This window comes from Parasteatoda tepidariorum, chromosome X1, assembly GCF_043381705.1.
Source record: "Parasteatoda tepidariorum isolate YZ-2023 chromosome X1, CAS_Ptep_4.0, whole genome shotgun sequence".
NCBI lineage: Eukaryota > Metazoa > Arthropoda > Arachnida > Araneae > Theridiidae > Parasteatoda > Parasteatoda tepidariorum.
Window position 1 is genome coordinate 81,120,851 of NC_092214.1, and position 15,844 is coordinate 81,136,694.

A 15,844-nucleotide genomic window follows, 5' to 3' on the forward strand; every position below is an offset into this window, starting at 1 on the left:
TCTCCGTGCGACGAAGGGGGCACACGTGGAAGTTCATTGACAAGGGTCATGAAACTTTTTGAGTCTATCTAACCATTTATGTTATTAATTTTAATCTATCTTTATGATTTTATGAGTTATTAAACATCAAAATGGGTCCGGGACTTTATAAACACCCCGTAAATTATATATATGTATTATTACGTATATTATATGCATTTAATAATATATCAAATGTTTTATTACAGTTTCGACTTTTTAGAAAATTTGATTTACATTAATATGTATATATTAACATATATTTAAATACATATGTATTTAAATTTTTATAAATACATGGGTCAAATTAAAATAATAAATGTAAAACAATTATGCGCATAACAGAGAGAAAAGTGAATAAGCTTTTTGAAAGCTTTATTTTCTTAGAATACGATGGCAATTTTTAAAAATGTCTATCTTATATAAAAATATTCTGAAAGCCATGATAGTTATTTTTGCGAACTCAGCAGAAATAATTTAATAAAATAATTGAGATACCTGGAGCAACATTCAAATAATTAATTTTTACTTAAAAGTAATTTTAAAACTGTATAATAGATAAGCTGAACTGTATATTATTAATTACGCAATTTTAAAACTAGATAAATTAAAATAGCTTTCAACTAACAGTTAGTTCACTTAAGAGACAAAAAGCAATTAAGCTGTATTTGACGTATTTAAAAGCTATTACACAGGTATTATTTTAAAAATATTATTTTCTATGTATCTATATTTATTAAAAACATATAGTAAATTAATTAGAATTCTTAAAAATGTTATTCGGAATTTTATTATAGTGGTTAAAATTACTTTAATACAAAGTCAATATTTATTTTTCATAAAATATTTTGATAATACCAAATATTTAATATCTAAAAAAAATAATTTAATAAATAAATAACCGCAATAGATTTTTTTCATTTTATAACCGTCGTTGAGCAGCCGATTTTTGGGTTTACTACTTCAATGTTCAACTTCGTAGTCTTATAATTTTGAACTCAATCCGGAAGACAAGGAAACTCCTAGATTGGGAGAAATTTGCCTTGGTGGAGGAATGGAACTAACCTGCATTTAAGTTACATGGAGAGGAAGAACACGAGAACTCGTGTTAGTCAGACGGCAAAAGGACCACATTTCACGTAAGCATTGCGGTCGGTTCAAGCTGGATTCGAACCTGGTTCACATTATTGGAAGGCTCTATCCCCTGAGCTAGATGTAAAATACATCTACGATAAATACATTACGATTGATGTAAAATACATTCTGATTGATGTAAACAGCAATCGTAATAGACGTAAAATATCAGTGTCGACGAAGGGATGCCATTTTTTGCTGGAGGCCCTCTCCCCTGCATGCCACTGGTGTAAAATGCGTCCATGTCGAATGTTGAAACGAACAACTACTTCCACCAATCAATTTAACGCATCCAGTAAAAAATCATAATTTAATCATTTGTGAAGAATACTAAATTTAAATTTTCGAGCGGACGGAGATAAATAAACTGCCCAACAGGACAGGGAAATCCAAACAGCCAGAACCTCAGCAAAGACAAAATCTCGACACAGTCAAATTCAAGACTTGTTCGGATGATTAAATCATATGTTCCCAACTTGGACACTACAGTCCCAACTATTAGACGCAGATTCTATGTAAAATCTTAATTATCAGGTGATACTATACAGTTTTTACTTGACAGAAACCGGTTTGCACTTAGTGAGAGCAAAAATGATTAAACTTTTCCCCTAAGAGGGAAAACGTACAAGAAATGTAAAATCTTATTTTACTTTAGTATTAGGTGAGCCCAAGGTGGCATAGAAATGTCGTTTTCGAGGTCTTACTTATTTTGTTTTATTGTTAAATGTTGATCACTCGTCTAATTATTGTTTACATCAAAACCTCAATCCATTCTTACTTGTTTACGTTAGTGCATTAATTGGTTAAATTAGACGATATATAATATAAATTGGATAAATTAGACGATATATTATATAAATATAGAAGATTTATTATATCAGGTATTATATTAGTATAATAACTCGACCAAATTATTAGACGCACTGTACTTTCTTAATAGTTACATGTTTTGCACGAGTTTCTATGCAATACATTTAAACATAAATGTAACTTTATTCAAGAGATTTTTTATATACGTCGCATTTATTTTTAACGTATTGCATTACAATGTTAACCAATCAATACTCGAACGTAAACATGCCGGTCGTATAAAAACAATAAAGGTATTACATGATAATTAAGATTTTACATAGCATCTTCAGTGCGTCTACTCCCACTGGGATGAATACTTTAGAGAGCATTAAGTGATTTCAAGTATTTTTAGGCAAGCAATTCATCAAAGTTTTAAAAACAACATTTCCACTATGTGTGTCATAACAAAAACATTAATAATACTTAAAACGTGACAACAATTTTATTATTTATTTTTGTTTTTTTACTGTAATTTTATTTATTATTATTTTATTTATTTTACTCGTAAAGTGGAGGGGGGGGAGGTGATTCGAAAAATATAGGAAACCTATAGTTTAAACCAAATGTGAAAGTTAACTTAAATTTATGATATAAAATGCAGAACCATTGGCATTAGTTCATTCAAATTGAAGGGTCATTTGACTTGATCGCAAAGCTCGTAAAATGTGTTCTTACGCTTTCAATTTTAATTTATGTAAGTTAGTAATATAAATTTAGTTGTCAACTAGCTGCTTTCCAATTTTGCTTCGAATTATTTTTTTTTTTTTTTTTTTTTTTTTTTTTTTTTTTTTTTTTTTTTTTTTTTTTTTTTTTTTTTTTTTTTTTTGGCTTACCAATTTAGGATTGGCAATTTTTATTCGGTTTCATTGACGGGAAATAGGAAAACCAACATAAAAGTTGTAAATAGCATTTAAAATAGCCAAGTTTATTTTGAGAGAAATTTTCATAAAACAGGCACTCTTAAAAACGAACAGTTTAAAATATTTTCAAAAAGTGACTTTTCACAGTAAAATTATTCTTTTGAAAACCTCTTCAATTCCTATTTTTGAAACAATAGTTCCTTAAAAGACATGTTTTTCCCTATTGGAAAAAAATCCTAAAACCAGTATCAAAAACCCGTAAAAATGATACCAGGATCAGTATTACCATACTGGAAATTTAAAACCTGGTATGGAATAAATACGTTAGTATTTGTCAAGGCCGATGAAAACGTGCACTTTCTATGTACATTAATTAAAAAAAATACATTTTTAAAATTATTAAAATCGTCTTATAATTTTGGAGGGAAGGAAGTTTTTGAGTAAGATTTTTACACATTTTAATTACTTTAAAATCTGCTTAAAGTCATTTAAATGAAAGTGATTTTATAATAAAAGTCATTTAATAATAAATTGTGTTTCTATTCGTTTATTATTTATTCACTTATTTATTTTTTGATTCACAAAATTTATTTTAATCAAAGTCATGATGACAAAAGAATATTATTAATTGTATCACTTTGAATTTTATAATTAATTGTTTTTATTTATTTATTATTATTATTTTTGAATTTATTCTAAACTAGAACAATGTTACTCCTAACCGAAACTAATTTATCAATTTGCAAAATAAATTAATTATTTTAGGTTTCAAACAACTTCGTAGCAAAAGAAATATGTTTACATAAATAAAAAATCTCAAACTTTTTACCTTCAAACATAAACCTCTCCTTTATAAATTTCAGTAAGTTTCTGAAATTTGTAATTAATAAATTTAAATCATAAAACAAAATAAACTTTTTTGAATGAAATAAATAAATTTGTTTTGTAACTATATAGTTAATTCAATTCAATTGAATCTATAAAAGGGAAAAAGAGCGATTAATTCAGAAACGAATAGGAACTACGCAAAAGACGAGAATCGACTTTTAGTCGTTCGTTAAATGTATATCAAGCTACCCACACTCCTCAGTCGGTGAATGTTTCTAGTTCTTTCCGTTTCTCAGTCTAGTCTGGACCTACAGCCAATCACATTTCTTCGATTTACTTGTTTACATTCGAAACTCGACATCATGGAAGCATCGAGCATTATAAAAAAGAATGGCGTTATATTTTAGTAAGTGTATTTTTCTATTATTTCTTACCTTTATTTGCATCTTTGTTAGTTACAGAAATGTTAAAACGTATGTTTGAGTAATATTAACATTTTAAGTAATCAAGACATGTATTACATCCTTGAATTATTACTGCATGAATAGGGTTACGATTTATTACCATGTACCATTGCATGAGAAGAAAGTATTAGTTTTCCTGGGATTCTTAATGAGACTTTAATCGAAACGCTTCGTCCACACGTTATTTACATAAATTCTCATAATATCACCTTTATTAACAAATTAATTATTTGTTTAGTTGTTCATAATAATTTTAAACTTTGCATTAATCGCAAATTCTTTTGTTATTTTTAATGTTTAATTTTATTTTACAAATTTTAAAGCATGTAATTTTAATTATGTTTTATAACCTGTTGGTATCCTGAAGTTTCAGTAAAACTAAAATAATATTTTAAAAACAAAGCAGTTGATACTTAAAAGTTTGATATTACTGATTCGATAGTTATTTTATCCTTTATAAATCTACATTTAGGGATAATTCAGTGTCAGGATCCCTTGCACTAGCTACAACTCTCAAGATGACTGAAAGATTCTAAGCTTGCAAACTTTATTTTTTATTTATTAATTTAAAAAAAAAAAAAAAAGACTAGTTGAGATTTGCCAGGGATGGCTGCAAGTTATACTCGTTAAATTGGTCCTCTTCTTTAATGTTTTTATCAATCTCATAATAAAACATTTTGCGAAAAGCAAACTTGCCAGCCCTGAATTCATTATATTCTTAGCTTTGTACATAAAAGTGATACAGTGTTTATAAAGAAATTCAGTTTGTTAATAAATTGAATTAGTGAAAACTTTTTGTAAGTTTTTGAATTGTAGTTACATATTAATTATAAAATAGAACTGAATGCTTCTTAGATTTTAATGAATGTAAAAAGTATATGCAAATTTAAATGTTTCAATATACTTCTGAGTTCAGCCACTGAAGAGTTCAATTTTTAACATTGCGTTCAAATTTTATTTGTTTAAAGCCTTTAATATGCTTTGTCATGATAATTAATTTAAATGTTAACCTTTTGACAAAGTTATGAGCTGAACTGTTTAAAAACTATTGTACTGAAACTAAAATGGTCAAAAGTTACTTCAGATCATTCATACTTAAATTTTTGCATAGAGTCACTCTAAAAAGTAGGTGGGTAATGTGCTTTCATTGTGGTTAGTATGAGCGATAGCTATGTTAGACATTAACTTCCCTTTATTAGAAAATCTCTTTCAAATTACAAAAATAATAAAATTTTGGTGGACCATTATTTTCTCTTACTAGGGTCTTGTTGATCTAAGTTTAAAATAGCCAGTTGTTGAAATATTGAGTATATTTATATTTGATTGGTATAGTACATAGTTGAAATATAAGTATAGTATTTGCATTTCTCGTACTTAATAATTATTCTGAAAAATTGCTTTTCTCTATAAATTAGTCTATATAAATTGGATAATTGTTTATTCTTAATTACAAATTTATTTTAATCTTTTATTTATTTACAGTCTGTGTATTTCAATAGCTATTCTGTAAATTAACATCATACATTATTTGAAATTTTAGATCATTTTTAACTGTAATACCATTTTTTTTTTAATTTTCTGCAACCTTATATACTATTAAATTAATTCTCATCCTGTAAATTAATAACTTTTTATTATAATGTATTTTAATTTTTATTAAACTTATTTTGAACCAAAGTATGGTTTAATTTAATCTCATTAAAATAGTATCAAATTTCTGTGGTATTATGTTTCAAGATCTTGATAAGTAATAAGATAAATATTGAGTCTAATTTCTTGTTTGCGTTGTGTTGTTACTCTAGACCAGTGTTTCTTAACCTTTTTGGTATAATGGACCCCTTTTAAAAAATTTTAAGAAGTCACGGACCACCCCCTGTGAAAAAAAATATTGCAAAAAACATCAATTATTAGAAAACATTTAATTTTATTATTTTAATAGTATTCAAAATTTTTAAAATTTAATTTTTTAATGTGAAGGTTGCTGCTGCTTTTCCTTAATTAATAAATTGGATTGGGGGATAGTATTCGACAAAGCAACGCGCATATCATGTTCAACATTCAATCGATTTCGATATTTTGATTTTATTGTCACAAGTGTGGAAAATCCCGCTTCGCAAAGATTCACTGTAGCAAATGGAATTATAGCTGTCATAGCTCGCTTTACAAGCAATGGGTAGGCTTCCAAACATTTTAAAAATCAGTCAGCGGACCCCCAAAATATGACCCTTAGGGGTCCATGAACCACAGGTTAAGAAACCCTGCTCTAGGCAATGGATTTTTTTAAAATGTATGATTGAACAGTTCCCTGAATATTCGTAATCTTATTAATATGCAAACATATTTTATTTTAATTTTGTAAGAATCGCATATAATAAGAATTATATAAAATCTGCTTTTTGGGCATTCTGTGTTTTTGTCTAAGTTATTTACATCTGTACTAGCTAGTTTTTAAGTTTTTAAAATGCATAAAAATTAATTAAAAATTGGAGTAAATGTAGTACCCTATTAATATAAATAGTATTATTATTAAAAAGAAATAATAAGGCTTTACCAATTTTAGTCAAGTCAGAGCTAAAAAATCTATGCATCCTATTTGTTTCATGGTAAAATTTATCATAATCATATGAAAAATTTAACATAATTAAGCTTTTCGTTAATATAACTATAATTAACTGACATTTATAGCATTTTTCATTGTCTATTTATTTATTAATATGATGTAAAGTTGAAAGCTTGTAAAAATTCTTTACTATTTTTATTCGTTTAATAGTTTTTGTCGTCAATTTAATAGTTAGGAAAAAGTATACAAATGTCGAATGGAATTAACACTGCAATCTGAAATATTAACTTAATCAACATTGTAATCTAAAATTTAGCATAAAAAGATAAAGCACAATATTAAAAGATAAGGCATACAATGTTAAAAATGAGATTTTTTTTGAAATTGTTGTTTAGTCTACACTTTCTGTTAATTCAAATTTTGTTTATATTAGGAGCTCTAAATGGAGACATTGTTGCTGGCTCTTATTTGGGGAAGTTAGAAAGATAACTCAACTAGACAACCTCCAACTAGATGGTTAGAGGACATCAAAGAGACTTGAAAATTGACTGTTAGAAAGTGCATGATTGACGCAGCTAAGGCCTGCAAGCGACGGTTGTGTTTGTGAAAAATAAAAATGAATCGATTCAAGGAAGATATAATATTTAAACTATACGAATCAATAAACTATTTGAAAGCTATATTTTTGAATTCGAGCAAAAGTATACCTAAGGCGCTTTTTTGTCACTTCACGCTATTGGAACAACTAAAATATCACAAAATTCATTTCATTTGATTATAAAAAGATTAATATTTTTTAGTCTATTATGGTAATGTTTATATCAATTTAGTAACTGTGTAATTCTTATATCTTATAGAAGACAGAGTTTAAATTATGTCATATTCAATGTTTAAAAGTTTTAATATTGTGTTGTGTGTTTTTATTCAGTATATATCTTAATTATTATATTAATTATATTGTGTTGAGTTCACACCAATTGTGATATAAGAAAAGTCTTCGAAAATTTAGACTCATTTTATGCTTCGTGAACTTGTGTCGATACATAGATAATTTGCTCTTCATATTTAATTTTTGTAGGTCATAACTTTTTTTCTTAATTTAATTTTCAGATATTATGTGGTAAGTAAATTATCGTAAAAATTAAATACTTCAAATAGAAAATGAGTATAACAAATTGTGCCTTAAGTCAACGAATCTTAAGAAAAATGCCAATAAAATGAATGTAAAATGATTCAAAACTTTTATTTATATTAGTTAACTACTCGTGTCATTTGAGCTTTTATTTGTAGCTATTATTACTACTCTAACCACTATTATGTTTTAATGATTAAAGTTAATTTGAATATGAAATATATCTAAAATTAAAATGGTTTGTATTTAAATCTATAGTAGCAAGCAAGTACATTGGTCAAGGTGTAACATAACTGTATAATTATATTTTCATTATTTATTTTTTGAAATAGTTTACTAGTGTTTTCCATTAGTTCTTTAAGGAAGAAAACCTTTATATTTTACAATATCTGATTCCAAAGTAAATGAACAGTGTCAAATTAGATTGATTTCAAATATTTTTGGCTGCATTTAAAACAGTATTTGGTATAATTGTTATTTGCATTCCATTTTATTTTTCAATTACTTAAATATAAACCAAAGTTAATTAATTTAAATGAAATAATAGTTTTATAATTAGATTGCTTAAATTTATATCTATAGATATATACACTTCACATAGTTTACTTATTGTGCATGTGAATTTGCATTGTCAAACATTTCCGAAGCTTATTTAACAAAATTTATTTTGTCGTTTCAAAAGATATGAAAAAAAAAGTTAGAAATTATGATTTTGACTTATTTTAGTCAGGTTTTTGGCTATTCATTATATATTTCTAATCCCCAATCCATTTTCATAAAATCTGAAGAATGCATTTACACTTTTCTAATGTTGCTGCAAAACATATTTTGTGTAGTATTTTAGATTCAAATATTATTGTTCAATTATTTCTAATATATTAATTAAATATTAAAAGAATTTAATTAACTGTGAAGAAGTTTAAGAAAAAATTTGATTTTTATAAACATAATACAAACTATAGCTTTTGACAAAGTGAGAATTGAGGTCAGTGTTTTATTTCCCTGTATAAACCAGGTGACTTTACTTATTTAATCAATTGTATCAATGTTTTATTTTCTCATTCAGAGCAGTTCACTAACCTTCCTGTACCTCACTATAAATGTGTTAAAAGTAAACCGGATTTTAAAACACCATCCCGGTATACTGGGTTCGGTATCATACTGGAATCAATTTTATACCTGCTTGTGAAACACCGGTCCTGGTATGATACTGGTCCCGGTATTATGCCGGCTTATGAAACACCGGCTCCGGTATGATACTGTGTCCGGTATAATACCGGATCCAGTATCATACCGGAACATGTGTTTCATACGCCGGTATAATTTTTTTTATACCGGGAATTTTTTCCAATAGGGTTGTCCTCAATACTTAGACATTACTGTCATAAATTCACAAAACAGGACCTCATAAGGTCGGATTCTACAATACTTAAAGATTCAGAAAATTATGATTAGATTTTTCACAAAACAGGACCTTCCGATTGTTCGCAGAATCACTAAGTTTCTGACTTTTCACAGAATCACATAAACAGGACCTTATTTTCCCAAATTCACAAAATTATAAGTAGATCTTCTACAATGTCAAAAAAAGTCTAGAATAACTCCTGCCAAGAAAATTAATAGGATTAACAATAGCATACGTAGGGAAACACTGCATTCAGTCCTAATATCATTGCATTTTCAAAAATTTATTAATATTTTGGCCATAAGTTAAATTTTTTATACCTTATAATTCAACAAATTCATTACTAAAAATAATTTTAAAAAATTGGGATCAGCTAATAAAATGTTAAAACAAAAAAACGTTAAGACAAAAAAAAATCAATAAAATATTATTATGTAATATTATTATAACTAACATCAAATATAACTACTACATCTTATTTACAAAATTAAAATTTCAAAAAATGTGAAGTTTTATGTGTAAAACTAAAAATAACGAAAGAAGTTCTGTTAGCTTTAATCGTAAAAATACATATAATGACATAATTGTAAACCATTCACAAACTTTTCAAAACGTTTCAAACTGAAAAGAAAATAGTTCAGTTTGAATAATTGGAGCCAGGTGAAAATAGCGATAATTTGATGAATTCAATAAGAAAATAATATTGTCATTATAATAATAAGTAACTAAAACTTCATTGCGGGATTTTGTCGACTGAAGTTAAAACAAATAGTACATTGAATTAGGAATACCTAGGTAATAACGAGGCCAAGAATTATATTGTTATCTAGAAGTGACGTAACAAATTCTGTTTGGTAATAATCATATCAATGATGCACATTAGTTTTCCACTTATTTTATTTATTAATATATTTATTTTGACTGAAATAAAATCAAACTGATTGCGACAATTCCATCATTTTTGATGGAATTGTCGCACTTAGGAAATTTTGTTTAATACGATTAATCTGTATTTGAGTAATTACTTTATGAGTGACTCTATATTTACACCGATTCCACTGCAAATTGCTTAGCTTTTTTGGCGGCTATTGCTACGAATTACCACGTGATTTTAAAAATCCCGATTATGATATTTGTATCTCGAATCACGTATATTTAAGTTATTTCTTTTAGACACGCTTGATTATCGTTGCTCTCTTCTTGGTGCATCCATATTAAGCACGAATTTATATTCACTTTAATGCTCTCATGGTAATTGGTTAATAACTCAGAAAGGGTTATAAGGCTCATCTGTATTTCTGAAGCTGTCACGCAAGTACACTTTTCATTTGAGGGTTCATATTTCATTTCATCCTTTATAATATTGTCCAATTTGTAACTCTTATTTTCTTAAGCTTCACATTTCTGCTATATCTTTCCTCGTAAGAAATAAGCACAAATACTCTTTAACTTCCCATAGTAGAAAGAATGGTATATGAATAATACAGTACACTCTCGATTATCCGTGCTTATTCCGGAGTCACGCAAATATAAACATTTTCAAGATTAAAAATATTTGATTCATGAAGTTATAACACTACCAAATTTTTGGAAGCAATATTCGTTATTGGATTGCAGTATATGGAATATCAGCAGCATGATCAAAGGTAAAATCACAATCTTGGAGAAAGATCANATTTGAATCATGAAGTTATAACACTACCAAATTTTTGGAAGCAATATTCGTTATTGGATTGCAGTATATGGAATATCAGCAGCATGATCAAAGGTAAAATCACTATCTTGGAGAAAAATCATACCGCTTGATGAACAATCCTCTTCAGATGTTCAAGAAAAATTTGATAACAGTAAGCAAAAGAAATCTAAGGTTTCGAAATTCTTGATGAAGAAAATTTAGAAGATTATTTGACTGATGAAGACATCATTATGTTGTTAAATCAAATAGAGATGATAGTAACTGATGCAGAAGATGTAGTAAATGAATGAAATACAATTTCCCATTTTGCTACTCTGTGGAAACTTTATTAGATTATATGGGAGGATTTGATTACAGTGACATTACTGCGGATTTTTCTTTAATAAAAGGAGTTTTCGGATTATCCGTGTTTTTCGATTGTCCGTGCGACTGATTAACCCGGATAATCGGGAGTGCACTGTATATATTTTTAAAAAATCACAATTTCACTTAAAACTGACTTTTCCTTTAAAAGATAATATTGAAATAAAAAAGGGGAAAAAAGTCAAAAAAAGTTAATTATATACAAATNTCAGTTCTTTGTGGTGCCAGTTTCTATCTGTGGTGCCAGTTCCTGTGCTGTAACCCGATATCAGTTCTCAGATCCGTAAGCTAGAAGTCCCGCAAGTCTATGTAAGCCGCAAGCTAATCCCTGTGCACGACGAGGAAGCAGTGGGGATTTCCCGGAGAGAGAGCGGGATGGAGAACGAATCGATAAAGACGTGTTGATATGCACTTCAAAGAGAAGTCATGAATATACAAAACTTTTAAAGACGTTCCTTACTTATTATTATTTTTGTTATTTAATCGTTAATTGTTAATCGTCCGTCCCAATGTAAATTTAATCTTCAATACATATGTTTTTGTTTAAGAACGTGTCTTTTATTTAAGACGACCACTCATGCCGTCCCCACATATATATATATTGAAAGGTCATTTGTATTGAGCAATAGCAACTAGAAAGGGCCGATATAGCCGGGTTGGTAGGGCGTTGAACTCGATTCCAAAACAATGGGAGTTCGAATCCAGCCGGCCCGAAGAATCCCCGTGTAATCTGCTACTGCAATGGTGACTGGTGCACGTTAAATCTGTCGGGTCAGAAAGTCCTCCAAGTTCTCATCACAAATCAATACATCTAGGGGTACTGATCCAGGAATTCCCTTGTCTCCTGGATTGGGTTCAAAATTATAAAGCTACGGAGTTGAACATTGGTAGCCGTAAACTAAAATTTGGGTCGGCTGTTCAACAACGGTTTAAAAAATGAAATAAAATAGTGACGAGAAAAACACTCTTTGCTAATTGGCAATTTATTTTTCAATCTTAGCAAATTTTTGTACTCTTTTAACATTTTCAAGACAACAACTACGCAGGTGTTTCTTTGCGGCCATTTGTTTCGCAAAAGATTATTAGTCCCATTTACAATGCATGTGAATTTAGTCAAATATCTATATCTAAATTTGCGAAATGCCGAACAAAATTTCCAGAACAGTGAAAATTTTTGGAACACTATAGAGCAGGGGTTTCCAACTTACGTGCGGCTGGAAGCCGCAATTAAAAACACCAGTTAAATGGCGGGCTGCAACTTTATCAAAATTTTATATAGGACTCTTTTATGTTTGAAGGAACATTAAATATTACTGTCAGATTTTTATCAAAGTTTTTTTAATATTAAAAAGCAAAATAACAAGTATTACAAAAAATGCTTGTTACGTATCATTTTGAATCTTCTCTTAATCAGAAACTTTGTGACAAAATTTTTTTTCTTTTAAATTTAATTCTGTAATAAATTAACATTTTTTCCGCCTTATTAGGAATTATAGCAACAACAAAACAAAAAATTCTCGAGCATCTGATATTAAATTTTTTTTTTCTTTTCCGCTCATACAATATTCAATTCAAGGAATTTGAATAAAATATGATATTTATTCCCTCTTTTATGCGTCTAAAATTTACAATGTAAATAATTTCGTCCAAAATGAGTGTTTCAAAAAGTTAAATGGGAGAATTTCTTCGAGAAAATTTCTGATGCGCACATGCTAAATTACAATCACAAAAAAAAAAAAAAAAAAAAAAAAAAAAAAAAAAAAAAAAAAAAAAAAATGAAATAAACAAGAGCAACATGCACGATTATTTTTGTATTTGAATAAATTATTTATTGGATGCAAAACCTGAGAAATAAATTTTTTTGCACCGTCGGTATGTTAAATTTCCCAGAAACGAAGAAATTAGTTTTTTTTTAACGAAAGAAAAGGATTTTAAACCCATATAGATTTTTTACGAAAATTGTCCGCAAAAAAGGCTTCGCGGGCCGCTAGTTGTTAACCACTGCTATAGAAATAGGAATGAAACAGTTTTGTACGATGTTATGGCGACTAAACTAATCCACAAAGTAAGTTTGGATAACAAATTAGATTGTAAACTAGGAGGGCAGAAATTACAAAAAGAATGATTTTAAATAATGTAAAGACATTTCCAATAATGCGCGCATGAATGAATTTCACAAAACGAGATACATTTTGTGAGGACTAATTACATGGCAGAAAACAGTTTCACTTTTGTGAAAGAAATTCAGAAAAGGTTTACAGCAGTGTTTCCCAACTTGGGGCCCACGCCCCACTGGGTGGCAATTTGATTGTTAAGGGGGGTAATTCGAAAATGAACTCGACACGAGTTTAACCCTTTTGCTCTGGACCATTTAAATGTAATGCTAGATTTCGATGCCAAAATTGAAAGAAAAAAGCAAATTCTTAAGTAGTTGCAGCCAATTAATATTATAAATTCGTTTGACGAAACCAAAATATCAACTGGGTTTTTGGCGTCGTCATGTTAAACCTCCCTGCGGCAGACGGCAGGCTCCGCGTGGACCCCCGAACTCTTTAAAATCTCGCTAAACAATGCAGTTGTTTGCATCTGAAAAATAGACGATATTGAAAAACAACTTGTTGAAAAGCTGAAAACAAGAAAATTCTCAGTGCAAATGGATGAATAAACTTTGATAAACAGTGTGGCAGTATTGATAACTTACGTAAGATATAATGATAAAGGGCATTTTGCTGAAGAAAAGTTGTTCTGTAAAAGATTAGAAAGCCCCACTACCTCCAAAGATATATATAATGAGCTAAAAAACTACTTAGATGTCAATAACACACCAATGAAAAATATTACATCTTGTGCTGCAGATGGTGCTCCTAATTTAATGGGCAAGAAAAATGGTTGCTTAAAATTGATGAAAGATGAGAATCCAGAAATGATTCTTGTGCATTGTGTTATTCATAGGGAAAGCTTGGTAGCTAAAAACATCTCGCCTGTTCTAAATAAAGTACTACATTCAGTAATAAAGTGTATCAATGCTATTAAAGCTAATGCCAAATGTGAGCGTCTCTTCAAGCTATTTTGTGAAGAACAAAATGCAGACCATATGAGACTTTTATTTCACACTGAAGTATGGCTCTTTAAAGAGAACTGCTTGAAAAGATTTATGGAATTGTTTGATACTCTTGGCGATTTTTTTAACCGACAATCCTGGAATGAATTATCTGTTAACAGTCGATGGTAAAGCATTTGTGAGTTATTAAGCCGATATCTCTGAAAAACTAAATATGTTGAATAAGCAACTTCAAGGAACAAATAAAACTCTTGTTGAAGCAAAAGCGAAGATATTTGGTTTCATTACCCTTATTGAGTTAGGTCAGAAATATATTTACAACAAAATCTTTGATCAGTTTCATTGGCTCCAAAAATGTGATCAACCGCTTTACTTGTTATTGTCGATCAACTGAAAATTCTATCGATTGAAAGATTATCGAAAAGAAAGATTTTCTGATTTAAAATAAATTGATTTTCCAACATGGATGATGCAGTCAATGTTAGTGGATATATCAAACATGCAGTATCAAAAAGAACTCACAGAAATGAAAAATGATGAGTTAGTTAAAACTTTATTTAATATAAAAGGAGCGATGGCAAGGGTTTGCGAGGAAACAGAAATCAAATACCTGAATGTGGATTTAGTGCTGTAAATGATTTACTGGTAAAAAAAAAAAAAAAGAAATCATCTGGATATAACACAACGGGGAGACTTGAGACTGAAGCTAACCAAATTGGAACCTAACATAAAATCTCTGTGCAGCAAGCATCAAGTGCAAGGATCTCACTAAATTAAAATTTTAAATTATTATAGAAAAATTTTGATTAAAATTTCTTCGCATTTGAATTTTAGTCTTTCATTATATGTTTTGAAAATTTACTTGCTGTGCTTCGTTAATAATTTCCTAGTGATTTCTTCCTATAACCTATCATTTAAGTTTCTTAAGTGAAAAATTCAATTTTTTAATATTAAAAATAATGTATATGAGCAATTCTACGAGTAAACGCCAATTAGGCGGCCAAAAAAAATTTTAAAAATTTTTTGGGGGGCACACTATTTCTACATGAATTTTCTTCTTTTTAACACCCTAAAAAGGCAAGAAACAATCGTGAACATGGAATTTTTTCCTTGTGACATACTTTAAATGTGACATACTCTTTCTGACATACTCAGATAAATCTGAGCCATTTATTCAGATAAAACGATTTTTACACAAATATAATATTACTATACTCTCTAAAATGCATTTATAGAGATTTCATACTGTAATATTATATTTTAGTATAAAAATTGGCGTTTATTTGTAGAATTGCTCATATCGTCGCTTTGAAACTAAACCGTGGTAACTCAAAAAAGCAAGTTTTTCAGGAGAGCAATTTCTAACTTTCCGCGCTCATGCTAATCGCGCCAATGCGATAACGATTTATCTGCTCTCTAAATTAATTTTATGGAACTATGAAGATAACACTTTGTTTCTCTAAAAGGGTGA

At 28.7% G+C, this 15,844-nt stretch overlaps 1 protein-coding gene across 2 annotated transcripts in view; it reads right to left on the bottom strand.

Moving 5' to 3' along the window:
- The window catches only part of LOC107454254 (retinoid X receptor ultraspiracle), a 150,790-nt gene that overhangs the window by 55,926 nt on the left and 79,020 nt on the right, over window positions 1–15,844 (bottom strand). The window lies entirely within an intron of this gene.